This window comes from Piliocolobus tephrosceles, chromosome 6, assembly GCF_002776525.5.
Source record: "Piliocolobus tephrosceles isolate RC106 chromosome 6, ASM277652v3, whole genome shotgun sequence".
Taxonomy (NCBI): domain Eukaryota; kingdom Metazoa; phylum Chordata; class Mammalia; order Primates; family Cercopithecidae; genus Piliocolobus; species Piliocolobus tephrosceles.
The window spans coordinates 108,917,913-108,938,183 of NC_045439.1; the positions used below are offsets into that span (position 1 = coordinate 108,917,913).

Below are 20,271 nucleotides of genomic sequence, written 5' to 3' on the forward strand. Positions count from 1 at the left end.
ACCTTTGTGGTTGTAAAGAACTGAGATCTGGGGCCCGGTGCAGTGGCTCATACCTGTAATCCCAGCACTTTGGGAGTTCAAGGAAGGTGGATTACCTGAGGTCAGGAGTTTGAGACCAGGCTGGCCAACATGGCGAAAACCCATCTCTACTAAAAATGCAAAAATTAGCTGGATGTGTTGGCGCATGCCTGTAATCCCAGCTCCTCGGGAGGCTGAAGCAGGAGAATCTCTTGGACCCAGGAGGTGGAGGTTGCAGTGAGCCGAGATGGCACCACTGCACTCCAACCTGGGCAACAGAGTGAGACTCCATCTCAAAAAAAACAAATACAAAAAACTGAGATCTGGGATTGCTTGTTACACAAAAATATTAAACAGCAAAATCCAATACAACCATTGTAAGAGCAAATATAGCTAAGTTTGCCTGGCACATAATGACACACAATGATAAAATATTTACATTTAATGTTAAGGAAATCTGAATCCATTTACCATTCAAACACATACAGAGCACTCCTATACCTGAGGCACCAGGCAAGGCCCACAGGGCCCTGAGTAAAAAGAAAAACACCAAGGTAACTAACTCCTGCAGGTGTCTTTTTGGTCAAGCGTAACTCCAAGCTTCCTAAACCCTATTGGGGGAGAGGGAAGGGTCTGTGTTGAAAAAGTGTCTGCTCATTTCATTCATTCATTTACTATCCTGGGTTAAAACACAAAAGGCATGAAATCCAGCATCTGTGCATTTAAGTGAATTCTTACATTTGTTGATAGCAGAATCTACTTTTCTACAAATATACTATTCACTTAAAAGACAGTTGGAAACTACAAGTTTTTTGTTTGTTTTTTGTTTTTTGAGATAGAGTTTTGTTCTTGTTGCCCAGGCTGGAGGGGAATCTGAATCACTTTTAATGAACTCCTTGGTTCCACTAATCTTCATTTATTTCCTGAGCACGCTGATGCCCCAGGCACTTGATTTGTAACTTTGCTAGAAAGCAGCACACACATCATTCCTAGTTCCAAACCCCGGCTGCCCAGGTGCAGCCACTAATTACAATTTATTTTAAAGGAGAGTTGACATCCCCTAGTGCCCAAAATTTAAATTTAAAAAGAAAAAAAAAAAAAAAACCTCTCTATAGTTTGTCTCCAAAGTCTTCATTTTTACCTTTAGAATTTTATTTCATCTGCAAATGTGAAGATTCCTCCTCTAAAGGGCAATGGAAAAGACAAGTTTCGGCCACACTCCTTCTTACATTCACCTCCTCTCAGAAAGTCATGGAAGACTCCCACATCTAATAGCCTTTGCCATGAAGTCTTCCCAACAATCTTTTGGAAGTCTAAATAAAATCTATATCCACTGGTTTGTCCTTCTTCCCACATTTATTCTCTCCCTCGGAGAACTTCAATAGATTTGCCAAAAGCATCATTTCTCCATCTGCGAGTCATGTTTTCTTTCCAGTCCAGTGGCGTCACCCTGTCCCATGGATTGCACAAGGCTGCCAGGTATGGAGGCAGATTAGCTCTGATAACAAGAAGCATTTCTATGATTCTAACCAGGAACTCTCCAAAGTGAAGTGTCAGTACAGTCATGAGAGCACACACATCGACAGCTCCCTCTGCAGACACTGCTCCGAGCACTGGACACACAAGAATTCCTAGAACAGCACCCCGGAGCCAGGATTCAGACCCGGGCAGTCCAGACCCAGAATCCAGACTGCTACCTACCCACCTCTGCAGCCTCTACAAATCCCCAGCACATGCCAGTGGCTCCGGGCTCCCCTCACCCTCCTGTTCTCGTCCAGCACAACGAGGGTCCTCAGAAAAGCAGTACAAAGCAAAGACCACCCCAGAATTTTCTTTATTTTAGCTTTTCCCAGGACTCCTCTAACGACAACTCTGCAGTTTTCCCCGAAGCTAAAGCAGCCTGCGTCCTCTTCTCCGGGCATACTGACCTCTCCAGAACCAGAGAAAAAAGTAGAGCCTCCTCCAGCTCTCAGGCCCTAAGGCCCCAGAATCTCAGGAGCCTGGCGCTGCTCTCCTAAATGCTTTCATCTCTGCCCACTGAAGCTTCCCCAACACTGCAGATGAGGTCAGAAGTGGGGCAGGATAACTGCCCTTCCCAGGTAAGGAAATGCTTCACCTCCTTCCAGTCCAGTCTCTCTCCCAGGAGCTGGTTTTACATATCTATGTGGCTTTCAGCCTTGCTGAATCTTCTACTACTGGCAGCTGAGGGGGGCAGGATAGCCAAGAATGTCCTCCATCCCCTGCCCAGCCCCCATCTCTGATCCCAGCCTGGGTCAATGACAAGCTACAAATCTGGCCCAGGCCTCCACCTGGAAATCTAAAGCAAAGGATATTATTAAAGTCACAGGTTAAGGATCACTCACTCCACAGCTCCTCATTTAGAAGCCTGCAGTGGCGTCAAATGTAAACACTTCCCAAGAACGCTTTAAAACAGGGGGAGGTTTTTATTAAACGACTTAATTGAGGGCCACTTCTCATTGCGGGAAGCTTTTAAACTGATGAATAAAAGGGGCCTGGTGGTGTTTTCCAGACACTTGTTTTTAAAACCTGTCACGCAGTCATGGGGAAATGAAGCACCACTCAGGGTCCCCATGTGTGCTCCTGCGGCTAATTCTTCCGCAGAAGTAAGATACCTAAAAAGACCGATTCCCCAGCACCGAGAACCTGGCATGAGGGCTTCATTCCATACTCATTTCAAGGGTCATCAGAAGTACTGGATGGGAAAAGTGGAAAAAATAAGGCTGGCCAAGAAGGATCAAAATCAATGAAGAAAGATACTTTAAAACTTGAAAACAGAGCATGATTTAAGAGAACCACAGGCCTGATGAAACTGAGGCTTGGGGTGCTCTGCAAAAAAGACACCAGGTAAAAAGTGGTGAAGTGCTGGTGCACGTTACAATACACAGATGACACCTTGAAAACATTATGCTAAGTGAAAGAAGCCAGATGCAAAAGGCCATCTATTGCATGAAATACATTTATACGAAATATCCAGACTAGGCAGTTCCGTAGAAACAGAAAATAGATGAGTGGGCTTGTGGAGAGGGAGTGGCTGGGGGACGGGAGGAACGTGGAGTGACTGCTCAACGGGTCCAGGGTTTCCATTTAGGGGGATGAAAAAATTTTGGAATGAGATAGTGGTGATGGTTGTGCAACATTGTGAATGTACTTAATGCCACTGCGCTGCACACTTGAAATTGGTTAAAATGGAGATTTTATGCCGTATTTTGCCACCAAAAAAAATTGCCAAGAACCAGAAAGATCCTTTCTCAGCTCCTAAATCAGGAGCAATCTCTTCATCTGAGTAAAAATACGCAAGCTACAAGCCAACATCAAATATTACTTTACTAACAGCAACTCATTTACTGAGCTAAGCTCGCATCTTCACGGCACACCTCACAGGACAAGTCGCTGAAGCCTCACACCCATCTTCAGCTGGGTGTTACTGTCGTCACTGTCATTATCCTCATTTTACAGGTGAGGAAACTGAGGTGCAACGAGGTCAAGTAGCTAACCCAGGGTCACATAATAAGCACGGGAAAAGCCAAAGGTTGTACACAGAGCAGCCTGTGAGTGGCTGACCTCATGCTGCCACACTGCATCCCGAATCACACACCCTGCTGCAGGAACTGCTTGGGGGGCCTCATACCATGCCGGTAACACTGATACTCCTTGACTGTTGAACCCCTATCATTTTTAGTGTCCTTGACTGAGTGATCACCTATGAACTGCATCCCCTGAAAAACGCCTTCAAAAGGCATACACCTTAGGAATCACACTAGCACATTCACATGCGAAGAGCTAGTTTCACACGTGCAGAGTCAGAGCAACATGATGAGATGGGAGGGTGACATGATGACCTACCTGACCTTTAACAGGGGAGAAAAGCAAGGCTCACAGTCTGTAGCAGTGCCGGCCCCACTCCACCAAGGTCCTCTGCAGGGAATGGGTTTAACCACCCCAGAGGCTAAGCAGTTTCACTGCTTACGTTTAGCATGGCTATTTAGATGTAAACGATGCAAGCAAGTTTCAAATGAAGTTAAGGCATGCTTAATGGAGAGAAAAGGAGGTGTTCCCACCTCAGGGGCACCTGTGGGGTAACCCAGAGGCATCAATAAAACGTTAAATTCCATTCTTTCCACCCTACTTAAGAAAGGAGGGATCTTTGTCCCTGGCCAATAGCTCCCTTAGATCAGAGATGTTAAAAAGAGCTACCATTGTTTGAGGTTCCACTTGGCCAGGGTTTCTTAGCCTCGGCTCTACTGACATTTTAAGCCAGATAATTCTTGTGGGGGACTGTCCTTTGAATCGAAGGATATTTAGCAGCATCCCCGGCCTTGGCCCATTAGATGCCAGCAGCCATCACCACCCCAGTCATAACTACCAAGAATGTCTCCAGATATTGTCAAATGTACCCCCGGGTTGGGAGATGGGGGGAGGGCCCTGTTTGAGAACCACTGTACTATGTCAAAGAGATGTGGCTTGACTGTATGTAGTAGGCATTACATCTATTTTACAGATGAGGAAACGAACCTGAAATGGAAGAGGAACCAAAGAGCTATCACTCCTGGTGATCATCAAATAGAGCTTCCAATCCAAATAAGTGAGAACTTTCTTGGTCCCACAGTGTGAAGAAGGAATGAAAATACAGGAGATGAAACGACTTTCTTTTTCTTTGTCGCCCAGGCTGGAGTACAGTGGCACGATCTCAGTTCACTGCAATCTCCGCCTACTACAGGCATGCACCCCCACGCCCAGCTAATTTTTTGTATTTGTAGCAGGGACAGGGTTTCACCATGTTGGCTAGGCTGGTCTTGAACCCCTGATCCCAACTGATCCACCTGCCTTGGACTCCCAAATTGCTAGGATTACAGGCGTGAGTCACTTCACTCAGCCCAAGGTGAAACTACTTTGTACTGGCTCATGTATTTAAATGTTAAACAGGAAAATGGATGGTGGACTTGAATCTTACCAGGTATTTGGTCCCTCAACTGCAAAGAAAATATATTCTGCAGACCCTCATGACAAGAGCAGCCCCAAACAATGCATGGAAGTCTGAAGGGCCTCCTTTACTCACTCAATAGTCTGCAAGCTGGGTGTAGGGATGTCCTTCAAATAAGAAATGCTTTAAGCAAACAAGCAAAAAATGATTCACCATGAGAACTTGAAATGCATACAAGACAGCATGCTTTTATCAAAAATTCTCCTGTTATTTTTGCAAAACACTCCCCACACTCTCACTCTTAAGGTTTGTCTGTTTTTCTGTTTAGACATCACTGTGGCTGCCAGAGATAGAGGAAATACAAGGATGTCAAGTTTCACAACACTGTCTTTCTTCCTTCCTTCCACAAAGCTTTATTGAGCACCTATTTTCTACCAGACACTAGGTATACAAAGTCAGTAAAGGGGTCTCATGTCTTTAAAGGTTTGTTTGAAAGTTTATGGGAGTTAAAAAAAAAAAAAAAAGAAAGGAAAAAAAAGAAAGTTTATGGGAATTCAGACACACAAACAAAGAGCACTGATGTTGTTCTCATTGCTAAGATAAAGGCATATACAGGCCATCAATAATTTTTTGGAGAAATGCATGAGTGGGTGAGTTCAAGGAATGAATGAAGAGCAGGTGCAGCATCCAGGCCTCTGTGTTTAGAGAGATGGTAGTTGTGAGCACAGCTCAGAGCTGGACAGCAAGGGTTTGAATCCCAGATTTCAGCACTCTGACAAGTTACCCAATTTCCCAAGGCCTTGTTTCTCTCGCCTGTAAAAGGGTTTTATGATCATATCTATCCCATAGAATTGCTATAGTAAAAGCTCTGGGACGGGGCTGGAGGCAAATACTCTGGGAGGATTTGCTATTATGAGAATTTCTGATCTTGGGCAGGTCTCCTGGAAAGTGTCTGGCAACTCTCTCCCTCTTTTGTACCCCATCCAGCTGCCTCACACCCAGAAAGTTGGACTCAGGCCTGCAGGGAGAAGCAGTCATGTCATGAGCAAGCCAGGCCTGGAGAATCAGCTAACTGGTGGGTCTTACCTCCCACCCCCTATTTTCCCTCTCCCTTCACCCTACCTTCTCCTCCCACCCCACCCCACTCCCCAAAGCTTATAGGTGGCCCCAGGCAGCACAGACTGTTAGGGCTGAGCTAGTCTGGCCACATCCAGAGCAAAGGCATTTAAGCCCCGAACCTGAAACTCACAAGTAAAAGAAATCTGAAGTTTGGGCTGGGCACGGTGGCTCATGCCTATAATCTCAGCACTTCGGGAGGCCTAGGTGGGTGGATGGCTTGAGTTCAGGAATTAGAGACCTGCCTGGGCAACATGGCAAAACCCCATTTCTACAACACACACACACACATACACAAAAATTAGCCAGGCATAGTGGCCTGCCTCTGTGGTCCCAGCTCTTCGGGAGGCTGAGGTGGGAGGATCACTTGAGCCTGCGCCTGGGAGGTTGAGGCTGCCGTGAGCTGTGATCACACCACTGAAGTCCAGCCTAGCCAACAGAGTGAGACTATCTCAAAGAAAAAGGTCAGGTGGGGTGGCTCACGCCTGTAATCCCAGCACTTTGGAAGGCTGAGGCAGGCCATCCTGGCTACACAGTGAAACCCCGTCTCAACTAAAAATACAAAAAATTAGCCAGGCGTGGTGGGGGGCGCCTGTAGTCCCAGCTACTCAAGAGGTTGAGGCAGGAGAATGGTTTGAACCCAGGAGGCGGAGGCCTGGGGAGCTGAGATCGTGCCATTGCACTCCAGCCTGGGCAACATAAGCAAAACTGTCTCAAAAACAAAAAAGAAAGAAAGAAAGAAAGAAATCTTAAGTTTGTTAAACTCCGCCCTGCAATGCCTTTGCAAGCTATTTTCTCTCTCTTATCTCTCCATTCTTTATCAGGTCCTCTCCAGCACCTAAAGCTTTCACAGTAATCACCACTCTAAGTGAACGGTCCAGGGTTTTGATACTTGATTAGGGCAAGGAGAGGCTAATCAACTTTTCAGCTGCTGCTGTGTAGTTCTGAGTAAGTCATTGTTTATAGAAAGGAAGATAAAAACCACACAGGCAAAAAAGGTGGGGGAATCAAATGTTTTTTTAATACTATCAGCTACAAAAAATTTCAAGGATATATATTAGTTCATAGGATATACTAGAACCTCTTCATGACTTTGAAAACTGGGCCATTTCTTTTTCTTTTGTAATCAAGTCAAAAGAGCCCCATTGTTGAGAATCTGACCATCCTAATTGGAATCCCCAGACTCCCAGCCTTACAGAGGAATGGGCCCTCACTTGGAAAACAGGACTAACAACACTCCCACCACAGGACTCCTGGATAGTCCTGGTCACAGTCGTTCCTCTTCCCTATGTGGACTATAAATTTGCAAGGGAAAACAGAGGGCCTGTATTGAATGCAATGAAACACAAAGATATAAAACTAAGGGAAGAGGTCAAAAACAAGAAAATTCTTGAGGCCAAAACTAGAGGTCATCTTACCTCAATCCTCCAGCAAAGAGATAAGTAACAGGAAAAGATTATTAACAATCAAGGAGCTGTACAGACCTAACACACGACAAAGCAATGACCTGAACCATTACGTACTCTACCAAAGCAAAGCAGAAATCCCTGTGATTGGGCAGCAGGGAAGAAACTCTGCCCTGTAAACAAAGAGGCTTCTGGCCAGGCTGGCAGAAATATTGCATGTTCATAACAAATGAACTCTGTGCACTAATCCCAAACACTAACTCCATGACGACCCTCCACCAACTCCCTGGAAATGTTCCCTGGAGCTGATCCTTCTTGGGTTGAAATATTCAGCTAGTGCCCATTGTAGTAATGAACATTCATTCACTAGCCCTGTTTTAAACTCATCTCTAATTATAACTCCATATGGCCTCTAAGCCCTTACTACCTGTAATTTTAAGAGCTTGAGGTAATTACTATGCAGCCAAGTTTTGTTTTTGTCACAAGTACCACATAAACAGGAATTGGATGTGCACAGCTTCATTTTACTCTAGAATGCCCAACACTGAATTTTGTTTTTAATCTCTTACCCAACAACCAATTATCTACAGAAACTCAGAGGTTTGCAGAATTTGAAGAAAGGTGGAAATCACGTGTCTCTAACCTAGGATGTGGGACCTGTTCAGAGCCTTCCTGGACAGCCTAATCTACCCTCTTCTTTAAGACACCTAGAAAAGCAGCAGTCCATAAAATTTCCCTTTGATCACAAGGTTGCAATGGTCTTTAGTGGAATACCTTCTCTTTAGGTCTGAACTGATTTACTATTTTCCTCTACTTCATCTAGTAAAGACTGTGATGTTAAAAAGAAGTTGTGAGAACACAATTTCTTTTTTCTTTTTTTTTTTTTTTTTTGAGACGGAGTCTCCCTCTGTCGCCTGGGCTGGAGTGCAGTGGTGCAATCTCGGCTCACTGCAAGCTCCGCCTCCCGGGTTTACGCCATTCTCCTGCCTCAGCCTCCCTAGTATCTGGGACTACAGGCTTCCACCACCGCACCCAGCTAATTTTTTGTATTTTCGGTAGAGATGGGGTTTCACAGTGTTAGCCAGGATGGTCTCGATCTCCTGACCTCATGATCTGCCCACCTCGGCCTCCCAAAGTGCTGGGATTACAGGCATGAGCCACCACGCCCGGCCGAGAACACGATTTCTTAATCAGCTCGGCTTAGAGGAGCAAGAAACAGTAGAGAGAACTTAGCTTTGTATTCAGACAGACCAGAGTACTCTCGAACTTCAACTCTGCCATTTTATTTTTGTTGTTTGTTTCTAAGACAGGGTCCCACTCTGTGACCCAGGCTGGAGTGCAGTGGCACGATCATGGTTCACTACAGCCTCAATCTCCTAGGCTCAAGCCATCATCCCATCTCAACATACAGAGTAGCTGGGCCCACAGGCACGTGCCACCACACCAGGCTAATTTCTGTATTTTTTGTAGAGGCAGCATTTCACCATGTTGTCCAGGCTGGTATTGACCTCCCGGGCTCAAGGGATCCACCTGCCTCAGCCTCCCAAAGTGCTGCGATTACAGGCATGAGAACTTTGCCACTGTCAAGTACTATGCACCTTTGCAGGATTCAGCACCTCCTTGGACCTCAGTTTCCTCATCTGTAAAATGAGGTCACTGCTACCTGACTCTCAGGAATGTAAAGGGTTTGCAGTAATGAAAGAATTGTGCTGAGCGTGATACCTGGCACTTGAAAGACAGTCAATAAACAAATAGTAACTACTATAACCATGAGGTTATTAGCCCTACGGGTCAGCTATTTGGAAACCACCTACCCAAGGGAAAAACAGTGTGAAGTCCAGTTTTCAGCCTGCCCAAGGAAGCCTGAGCTAAAGCGACCATGGTATGATGAGAAACCAATGTCTGCCCGTTGGCAGGAGCCATAATCACAAACCGAACCACTTGCTCCAAAAAGTGTGCAGCTGCGGCTTTCACACTGCACTTTGTATTCTCCTTCCAGCTCTGTTGCGGAGGTAGCCACTACTAAGCTTACTTTACCAGTTACTAATGTGCCAAAAATGGATCCAGCCACATTCTCCATGAGCTTCCCACCCACAGCAAGTACCCCTGTTCAGCAGACTCCAGAAGCAAAAGACACCTGCCAGAATCTGGTCTCTTCCTCCACCTCCCACCTCCCCTTTGCATGATGGATATACCTGCGCCCTTCCTGCTCCTGGAGTCAGACATATCCAAAATCAGTCATTTGGTGTACGGGCCTAATAGAATAAGCTTTAATGTAAACCCAAGTAAAGCATGTCTTATGCCTCCTGTGCCAATGAACTGAGGAGGCATCTACCCAGGCGAGGCTAGCCAGGTGCCCATAGTACCCCACAGGCTACTGTGTTCCTCTTGATTAGAAAAGTTCCTAACTTATTGCAACCCACGGTTTACATCCCCACCTGACTCAGGCTCCTTAAGGCAGGAATCTTATCCTGTTTGCCAACAACTCTGGGTAATACATAGCTTTTGCTAGTAAAAGGGGCATCATAAAAATGTGTTCGGCCAGGCGGGCGCAGTGGCTCATGCCTGTAATCCCAGGACTTTGGGAGGCTGAGGCAAGCGGATCACCTGAGGCCAGGAGTTCGAGAACAGCGTGGCCAACATGGCGAAATCCCATCTCTACTAAAAATACAAAAATAAGCCGGGTGTGGTGGCGCATGTCTGTAACCCCAGCTACTCAGGAGGCTGAGGCAGGGAGGATTGCTTGAACCCAAGAGGCGGAGGTTGCAGTGAGCCCGAGATCACATCACTGCACTCCAGCCTGGGTGACAGAGCAATCATCTCAAAAACCAAAAACAAACAAACAAACAAAAGACACCTTAGTGTGAATTTAAGATGAAGCACTATCTCCCCCAAGGATATTGGCTTGAGGGATGGAGGAGGGTACATGAAGAGAGAAGTAAAGGTAAAGGGGGTTGCAATTCGGACACCGGGCTGAAAACAGTAAGCCTTCCCTCCTCGGTAAAGGTCAGTCAACCCTGGTGCTATTTCCATCCCCCACCCCGTTCCCTTTTTTATTATTTTATGTTTTCCTTTTCCATTTTCAGGGTTTTCATGTCCTAACTGGTTCTTGATAACAGCAATGTCACATGCCGGAAAAAAGTAAGCACTTGGTCATCCAGAGAAAATTACCCAATTTTCAGTTTCCCTTAAACTTTGTTTTCCTGCTCTGATGCCAACCTCCCAGTCATGCCACCACCCTTTAGGGCTGAGATCAGAAGACGAAAAGAAAGGAAAAGCATACAATCAGTTGGATATTTTTAAAAGGTCAATGGCATCTCTTAGATAAATGGGTTTCATGGGGAAAGAGAGTTAGGAAGCCATTAAATGTCTTTAACTCTCCTTCACCCACCAGCACAAGCAAATTAAACAAGGGAAAAAAAAGGAAGCCAACAGGGCAGTCAATTCTTAAGACAAACCAAAGGCCTTTTCTAGCTGCGGTATCCCCGTTCCCTAAATGGAAAAGTCTCTCCCTAACTCTTTCTTCATATTTTTCTTCGCTTACTTTATTCTAATCACTTTAGGATATTAGAGCTGCTACTCCGAAGTGAGAAACTGCAATAAATGTGCTTAGGCCCACATTGACATAAACTTTTTTTTCGGCAGGGGTGTGGGAGGAGGTCGAGTGTATTATTATACTCGTGGTGTAACTATTGCTGTTCAGGTGTGACTTTTCAGACACCATGACTTCAACAGCATCCTCGAATAAGCATTTTTCTTTTCCCAATTGAGACAAGATTTGCAAGTTAACAAACCATTTAATAATATGGCTTCATTTTGTTGTCACGGTCTCACTCACACACACACACATACACACAAAACAGTAGGAAAACACTTTCCATGTGGTCTTGCTCCCCAAAGGCTGATGATTCAGGTCAGGGACACCCTGTAAGACCATTCGCTCCACGTAACCTCCATTTCAAGCCAGAGCCAAGACAGTGAAGACGGCTCCCACAGGGCGCACACCTCCAGCAAGTGAATACAGTAACAGCAGCAGAGCATGGTCGTGGAAGTTCGAGAAAAGAGAGAAAACCAAGTGGGCAAAATTATGTCATTTTTGTATTTTTCAAAAGGAATGTTCTTTGGACGTATATGAGGAGCTAGAAATGAACATAAATGTTCTTTCACTTTGGCACGGCATTCTTGAAAAGATGTCATCCCACTGCTAATAAAAATATAATATAGGCCGGGCACGGTGGCTCATGCCTATAATCCCAGCACTTTGAGAGGCCGAGGTGGGCGGATCACCTGAGGTCAGGAGTTTGAGAACAGCCTGGCCAACGTGATGAAACCCTGTCTCTACCAAAAATACAAAAAAGTAGCCAGGCATGGTAGTGGGTGCCTGTAATCCCAGCTACTTGGGAGGCTGAGGCAGGAGAATCACTTGAACCAGGGAGGCGGAGGTTGCTGTGAGCCGAGATTGCACCATTGCACTCAAGCCTGGGTGACAAGAGTAAAACTCCATCTCAAAAAAAAAAAAAAAAAAAAAACAGAGAGGGCCACCCCCTAAGAAAAACTTAAAACCACTGATTTATGGTCAGGTAGCAACATCAGGGTGGAAATCTAATACAAACATCATACTTGGGGTACAAAAGTAAATTAACCAAGATCCCAGAGACTATCACATTACTAACAGGGACAGTGAAAACACATTTTCTTAATAAAATATATGACCTAATTCAGCCACTATAAACATGGTTACATTTTCCTTAGTCCTACTTCTCTATCATTTTTAAGATCATGTGACAGGTGTCTCAGGTGTCATCTCAGATGTGCCATGCTATACACTGTGTTCTGTCTGCAGGGCTTCATCATGCTTCCAGAGTAAGTTTAATCTACAAAAATGCACATATGTTAACACAAATATCAATCACAAAACGTTAAGGATGTTGTTAGCGTTGGCTTCTTGAAGGAAAATTCCCCACATTTACGCAACTCCATTATCTATGTGGGGGAGTCTCGGGAGGGTCTCCAAGAGCTGACCAAACCCTAAAGTATTTTTTCTCCTTTTAATCTGAAATTATTTCTGAATATGACAAGTCAAATTATCACTTGGTTTTCCCTGAATAGGACAACCCTGTATTATAACCTTGACCCTGACAAGGACTCCTTGGTTCTAATGCCTACACTCCCACCTCCTTGGCAGAAAGGGCCCTGGCAGTATTGACTGTAAACAGAGAGGTAGAAACAAAGGGAACTTCAGTAAAGGCACCATCTACTGTCTAAAGTTGGAATGCACCAACCAACAGGTTCTTCAGGTGGAGAGGTGGATTAAGGAAGCGTTAAGAGGGCCTGAGATGAGTTCTAGATCAGGAATGATCTCTAGCCGTCCGAAGAGTGGCTGGTGGGAGCAACCCGCAAAGCAGAGGTTTTCAAACTTGTCTGCACATTAGAATCACCTGGAGCGTCTTAAAAACTCCATTGTCCAGGCTGCGACCCAGGGAAGCCGAATCCAGATCTCTGGGAGTGGGACACAGGCACCAATATTTTTTAAGACTCTCCAGATGTGCAGCCAAGTTTGAGAACCAATGCCCACAAAAGCATTCCCAGCGAGCCTTGAGCAACGTTTTGAGCGGCATAAGCAGAGTTGGGAGGGCAGCGGCCTTAGGGTGAAGGGGAACACACAAAGCAAATATACAAAGTTTCAAAAATCCTGTGTAACTAACTCCAACATGACAGCCAAGTACCTGTCTAGAGGCCAAACAGTGATGCAACTTGGAAAAGTCCCGGGGAGAGCCAGAATGTGTGCTCCAAGTGAGGCGGGGGCTCTCGGGGATGACCTGCCTGGGCGGTGCAGTGGTCGGGAGGATCGGGGAAGAGAGAGGCCACACGCCCCTTTTTGTTCCAGGGGATGGTCTGGCCGAGCACGCCGAGGACTTAGGTACGACAGGATAGGGACTGCTTCGCGTGGGTCTCTCCCAGCTGTCACTAGAGCCGGAGGGTCCAGGCAGGGGTGGGAAGGCACAGAGCCCCTCTTCACTAAAGGGATGTCCTGCAGGGCCTCCTCCCTCCCACCCCGCCGCGAGGCGGCTTCCCCAGGGATCGCCCGCATCTGTTCTGCGCCTGCCCTCGGCTGGGCGCTGCGCGGGAGTCCGGGTCGCACCTTCCAGCCCCAAGACCCGCGCGAAGCGGGGCACCGAGAGCGGACGCCCGGACTGAGCACAGCGCACCTGGCTGAGCCCGAACCCCTGGGGGTCCTGCCGCCCTGGGAGGCCCCTAGCACCCCGGAGTCCGGCTCCCGGCGCACACCCGCCCTGCTCCCGCCCGGAGCTCACTCACCGCCGCCGCCGCCTCCCGCGTCCAGCTCCCGCCGCAACCAGCAGAGCCCGGCCGGAGTGGAGGGGCCGCTGCGCCGCCAGGAGGCCGAGCGAGCCCGCGCCCCGCCCCGCAGCCGCCGCCCGCCCTCCCGGGAGGAGGAGCAGGGGCCGGCCGGGGGCCTAGACCCGCCGGGGCTGCCCCGGGCCCAACCCTCCCTTCGATCCGCCCGCGGCCGGTCGGGACGAACCTCCCCGGGCACCCTCGCACTACCCGCCCTCTGCTCCGCTCGGCCCCGGGCTGCGCTTAGACCTCACCCTTCCCCGGAGCCGCTCGTCCTTCCACCTCCCCTCCGCCTTTACCGTGTATATTTCTTCTCCCAGCCTCGGCCTCTCCAAATTCCTGGCCTCTAGGAAGCCCTCCCTATTTTGCGCTCCCAACTGCGCCGAGCTCAGTTTACCCCTTTCCCTTCCTTTCCCTGCTCAGCCTTTTTCCTCCTCACTGTCAGAAACTTAAAGGATAGCGCTCTTCTGCCACAGCAAATCCACACCTATTTATTGAGCACCTACTATGTCTAGACACTGGTGGGGAGGTAATCCCACTTGCGCGGTAACAACAAATGTCTATTTCTGTTGAAGAGACAGGAAGGTGGGGCGCCTCGTAAGATGACACAGCTGGCGGTAGTAGGGCCAGGATTCCAATACAGTTTTTAGGTACTTGTTTAGACCCACCCCAGGGTAAACTGCGGCATGCCTCTCGCTAGCTGTGAGAACTTGGGCAAAATGTTATCAGTTCTAAACCCCAGTTTACTCATTTGTAAAATGAAGAGCTGGATACTCCATCAGCTATAAGGATTCCCTGAGAAAACAACTTTTTTTTTTTTTTTTTTTTTTTTTTTGGAGACGGAGTCTTGATGTTTTGCCCAGACTTGAGTGCAGTAGCATGATCTCGTCTCACTGCCTCCGCCTCCCAGGTTCAAGAGATTCTCGTGCCTCAGTTGCTAGGACTACAGGTGCTCACCACTACGCCCGGCTAATTTGTGTGTTTTTGTAGAGACGGGGTTTCACCACTTTGGTCAGGCTGGTCTCGAACTCCTGACCTCAAGTGATCCACCCGCCTCGGCCTCCCGAAGTGCTGGGATTACAGGTGTGAGCCACTGCACCTGGCCCAACCAGTACTTAATACGCGTTTGCTGACATATTGAATGAAATAGACCTTTGAAAACTTAACAATTCAAAACAATATAAAAGGACTTGGAAAAGTAATTGGTTGGTGCAAAAGTAATTGCAGTTTTGCTATTACTTTCAATGGGAAAAGCCGCAGTTACTTTTGCTCCAACCTAATAATAGTGATTCATTGCCAGGAAAGAAAAAAAAAAAAAAAAAAGATGCTACTTATCCCAAGCGGGCACCATGGTCAAGGGAGTCTTTTTGGAGGAAGCTGGATTGCACTATTCTCAAGCTAGGGGGTCTAGGTTGGGGAAGACAGCCAAGATGGTGGACTGTGTGAACAGCACCCAGAGAGTGGACCAGCTTTCTTGAGCAGAGGTTGCCTGGGGCCTGGCACACATGCTAGAAAGTGGGATGAGGCATACTAGAAAGGTGGATGGGATCAGAGGGTGGAAAAGGTATGAAATGCCGAAGTGAGGGGGCTCAAGGCAACCAAACAGTACTTGGACACCTCAAAATGACTGGAATGGAACCTGCATGCAATAGAGGGCACCTAAATGGCCCTGGAAACCAGATGGGGGAAACCCATAGCCTAGGAACCAGCAGAGTCATGGGGTAGAGGGGGAGTTGCAACAGGGAGGGACAGGAAAGAAATAATTTTCCAATTGGGCTTACGCCTGTAATCCCGACACTTTGGGAGGCCAAGGCAGTGGATCACTTGAGCACAGCAATTCAAGACCAGCCTGGGCCACATGGCAAAACACTGTCTCTACAAAAAAAAAAGAAAAGAAAAAGTGTGTGTATATATATATATATATATACACACATACATACACACACATACACATATGTATACACACACACCCCCCCAAAAATTAGCCAGGCATGGTAGCATGTGCCTGTAGTCCCAGCTACCCAGGAGGCTGAGGTGGGAGAATCAATTGATCCTAGGAGGTTGAGGCTGCAGTGAGTTGTGACTGCCCCAGTGGACTCCAGCCTGAGCAACAGAATGAGACTCTGTCTCAAAAAAAGAGAGAAAAGAAAAAGAGAGAGAAAGGAGGGAGGGAAGGAGGGAGAGAGGGAGGGAAGGAGGGAGGGAGGGAAGGAAGGGAGGGAGGGAGGGAGGGAGGGAGGGGAAGGGAAGGAAAAGCGGAAGGGAAGGAAAAAGGGAAGGGAAGAAAGAGAAGGGAGGGAGGGAGGGAAGGAAAAGGGGAAGGGAAGGAAAGAGGGAAGGGAGGGGAAAAGGGAAGAGAAGGGCTCTTCTTTGGAAGACCTGATGTCTTGGTGACCAGATGTATGCAATGAGGGAGTGGAATTGGCAAAGACAAAGCTGAGGTTTCCAGGCTAGGTGCCTTGGAGCATCAGAAATAGGAACAATACGGAAAGAGGCTGCTTTTCAGGAGAGCTGCTGCAGGTTCTATGGAGCATGAAGTAATGGTGGAACTTTTTGGTGGAAATGCCCCAGCAGGCAGCTGGGAAATGGACGAGTGTCTCTGGGCAGCATCCATGTGGGGGGTGAGGGGAGAATGAGGACCAGGAGCCAGGAAAGGAGAGTGCAGTGCCTTCACTGAGGGTATCACCCAAGGGAGAAAGAGGAGGGTAACTGAGAGCTGTCAGGAAGAACCTAGGAGTCTTTGATGGAAGCCCAAAGGTGAGGGACTCCTGAAGGAGAGGGCAGGTGCCGAATGTCACTAATCCACTTCTCAAATGGGTCCTTCCAAGGATCCATAGAGAGTGTGCACTCAGGAAATATTTGTTAACTATCAAAAAAAAAAAAAAAAAACACTTCATCAGCAACTTCCCCTCCCATACAGCTATTTCGTTGATGACAAAAATAAGGGGAGCCATTGGAGGCAAAGACAGAGTTGAAAGAGGTTAGCTACCAGAGACACTGCTTTCGACGCTCCTATTGTCGAGATGAATGCTCAAGCCCCTCCAGCCTCAACTGAAAGCAGGTATTTCCAGGGAATGCTTCTGAAAAACATCTTTGTTTTTATTTTTATTTAATGTAAGTCTGGCTCCCTTAATTATGGTTTTTGAGCCTGTAGAAAGATTGGGGGGGACCAGGGGGGTCAGTGGCAGCAACTTGGCAAAGAGAAGTTTCCAGGAGGATGAGTAGAGAAAAATCACCTCTTTTCTCCTCCAAATTTTCTGTACATGAAATACATGATACAAAAATATTCACGTAAGTGCTACAGTATAAACGACATCTGAGTAGTGACACAGAAGGGAGGCTACAGCATGGAACAGGTCTTGTGGCATACACTTGGAAGATATAATGCAAGGCCGGGCGCAGTGGCTCACACCTGTAATCCCAGCACTTTGGAAGGCCAATATGGGTGGATCACTTGAGGTCAGGAGTTTGAGATCAGCCTGGCCAACATGGTGAAACCCCATCTCTACTAAAAATACAAAAAATTAGCCAGGTGTGGTGGTACACGCCTGTAATCCCAGCTACTCAGGAGGCTGAGACAGGAGAATCACTTGAACCCAGGAGGTGGAAGTTGCAGTGAGCCAAGATCACGCCATTGCACTCCAGCCTGGGTGACAGAGTGAGACTTCATCTCAAAAACAAAAGAAGAAGATGTAATGCACATGGATAACAGAAAGAGTGTGGAGGGTATTTCTGGAAGGTGTGATCATACACCCAAGACAGGGAAACGGGAGGAAGTGAACAAAGCAAAAGATAGTACATGGTTCATTTGATGGAAGTGGAGAAGCTATTCTGCTTGTCAAGAAAGATGGAACTGGGAAGGGCACCCAGAAGAGGGCTTTTGCTTGGAGTCATTGGGAAACAGGCTGCCTTAATATGGGTTGCCCTGAAGGGGGAGCCTGTGACAAGACTTGCCTGCCGGCGGTGTATTTAGGGTGATCCCTAGAAACAGGAGACAGGGAGCAGGAAGAGTGGGACAGGGAAGGAGGAAAGGCCACTATTACGGTGTGTTAGTGAGAGTGGTGCTATATGCAGGGGGTCTGATTCCCCTAGGACCTCTTGGGAAGATGCCGAATGCCCTCCAGAATTGACAACCTGAAGCTCAGGGAGCTGGAATATTTTTCCAAGTCTTCGGTAAAGACTGCTCCTACGTGCCTTACCCCTACTTCTAGGCTACCCACCTCCCAAGTTGAGAGGGCTCCTTGGAACAAAAGTGCTCCCTTGTGTTGGAAAGCTGTCAGCATGAAGTTGGTCTGAGTGTGCAGGGAGCTGTCCCAGCACGGATAGCTTCTGCGCCGCCAGGCTGCTGCAGTGCACATGGCTTCAAGCTCCGCCCCTGCTGTGCCAGGACTCCTTCAGGACCTGGTGCCTACATCATTCCACAGCCAGCAGTCTCTCCTGGCACTATCCCTCTACTCCAAGCTGTTGCGTGGTGGAGCAACTCCACCAAAACACTGCTTCCCCATAAACAGGTTTCCCCAGAACCCCAGAGGTCAGATTTCCAGCAGGTTCCATGGGCACGGCGCCATAGAAACTTCTTTCCCCTCCAGTGAGACCCAGCTGTGTCCTCTCCAACAAGGTCTGGCTCTGAGCAGGAGCAGAGGGGAGACTAATTCCTTGGGTGCTCAATCTCATTTTTGGACTTTGCACACTTCCCACATGAAGTGAGGAATCTCAGTCTTAAACTGTTCACTTTTCAAAGTGTTCACGCCTACAAGTGTTGAGGGAAGAGACTTAATACATCAAACACTCATATTAAGTTTCTCTTTGAACTTCTAGAGCCCCTTGGGCAGGCAAACTTGCTAGGCCTACGGAAAAAGAAACCCCTTGGCAAGGTGTGGCAAAGCCTCTCAAAATCTGGCCCCAACTGGCAGATAAGTCAAGGAGAGGACTATGCCCCTAGCCAGCCAGCCACACCCTGGGCCTGCTGTCAAGATTCCTTCATCTAAAACACCCTTCCTGCTTGCTCTTTCAAGGTTTAGCTTAAGTCCCTCCTCCTCTAAGAAATCCTCCTCCATCCTCCCTTTCTGCCTTGTGGGGTGTTTTATTGTAGCACCTATTTACTTGTAATTCAACCCCTCCACACACTGTGAGTTTCTTAACTGAAGGGAACGGGTCAGATTCCTCCCTGAGTCTCTAGCCATTAGCACACAGCAGGTGTTCAGTAAATGTCGGATGAATGAATGAATGAGCATGCTAGTCAGCGCACACACACACATAGCCAGTCAGGAAACGCCATTGTAGAATAGGTTTTGAGGTGAAGCTCACCTCTTGTGGCCAGGCCAGAGACTGGCCCAGCCCATCTGAATGCCAATAAAGACTTGCCCCGTGGCCTTGGACTAGTAACCTAATCTCTGTAGCCTGGATCCCTAGGCCTGCAAAGAGAGGTGATATTTATTTACCTCATAGCAGAAGAAGTGAGACCTAATTAACAGTAAATGGTCCGGCCGGGCACAGTGGCTCCTGCCCGTAATCCCAGCACTTTGGGAGGCCGAGGCGGGAAGATCACCTGAGGTCGGGAGTTTGAGACCAGCCTGGCCAACATGTTGAAAACCCGTCTCTACCAAAAATACAAAATTAGCCGGGTGTGGTGGCATGCGCCTGAATCCCAGCTACCCATGGAGGCTGAGACAGGAGAATCACTTGAACCCGGGAGGCAGAGGTTGCAGTGAGCTGAGATCACACCATTGCACTCCAGCCTGGACGACAGAGTGAAACGCCATCTAAAAAACAAAACACAATAAAAACAGGAAAAAAAAAAAAAAAGAAAAAAAAACAATAAACCGTCCTAAGAAGCCTTTGGAAAAGTCACTGTGTATGTGTATAGTATGGAGGAAGGGAATTAAACCCAGTATGCCATTGCACATCCTTATTCTGTGGGAGAGACAAGAAGATAAACTATTACTTTCTTTTTATTCACTCTAAAGGTAGCATACCCCATTATATGGTGGAAATGTTGAAAGAGGAGTGAAGTTTCTCAGTAAGAGAAAAACATCAAATAGCTTGAGTTTGACTCTATGCTCCTCCTCCAGTATTTCCCCTGAGGGGAACGCAGATTTCTTCCCACAGATATTTCAACGTGCAAGGTGAATGAAAAATCAAGAGAGAAGCAATAGCAACATTAGAGGGATTCAGAATAGTCAAAAGTATTTTAGATACATTTTGTGGTTGGTTGGACCTCGGTTGGAGCCAAGCATGGCTTGAGTTTCTAGAAGCTTGGACTGCCTGTCTTGCAGACTGAAGAACTTAGTGTAGGAATGTCAAAGCTCTGCTGACCAGTGGAAGGAGGAATTTTCCAGAAACAAGGCAAGTTTACACTCACCATCCCCTCAGCTATCCCGAAAACACCAACTAATACTAATTCAATAAACATGTATGTATTAAATGTTATTG

General features: G+C 47.3%; 1 protein-coding gene across 1 annotated transcript in view; it reads right to left on the bottom strand.

Moving 5' to 3' along the window:
- Positions 1–13,859, bottom strand: part of CGNL1 (cingulin like 1) — a 181,899-nt gene extending 168,040 nt beyond the window's left edge. The window contains exon 1 of the mRNA XM_023228630.2: positions 13,801–13,859. The gene's annotated coding sequence lies outside the window, so the exon portion shown is untranslated. The remainder of the gene's footprint in view (positions 1–13,800) is intronic.
- Between the last annotated feature and the right edge of the window lie 6,412 nt (positions 13,860–20,271).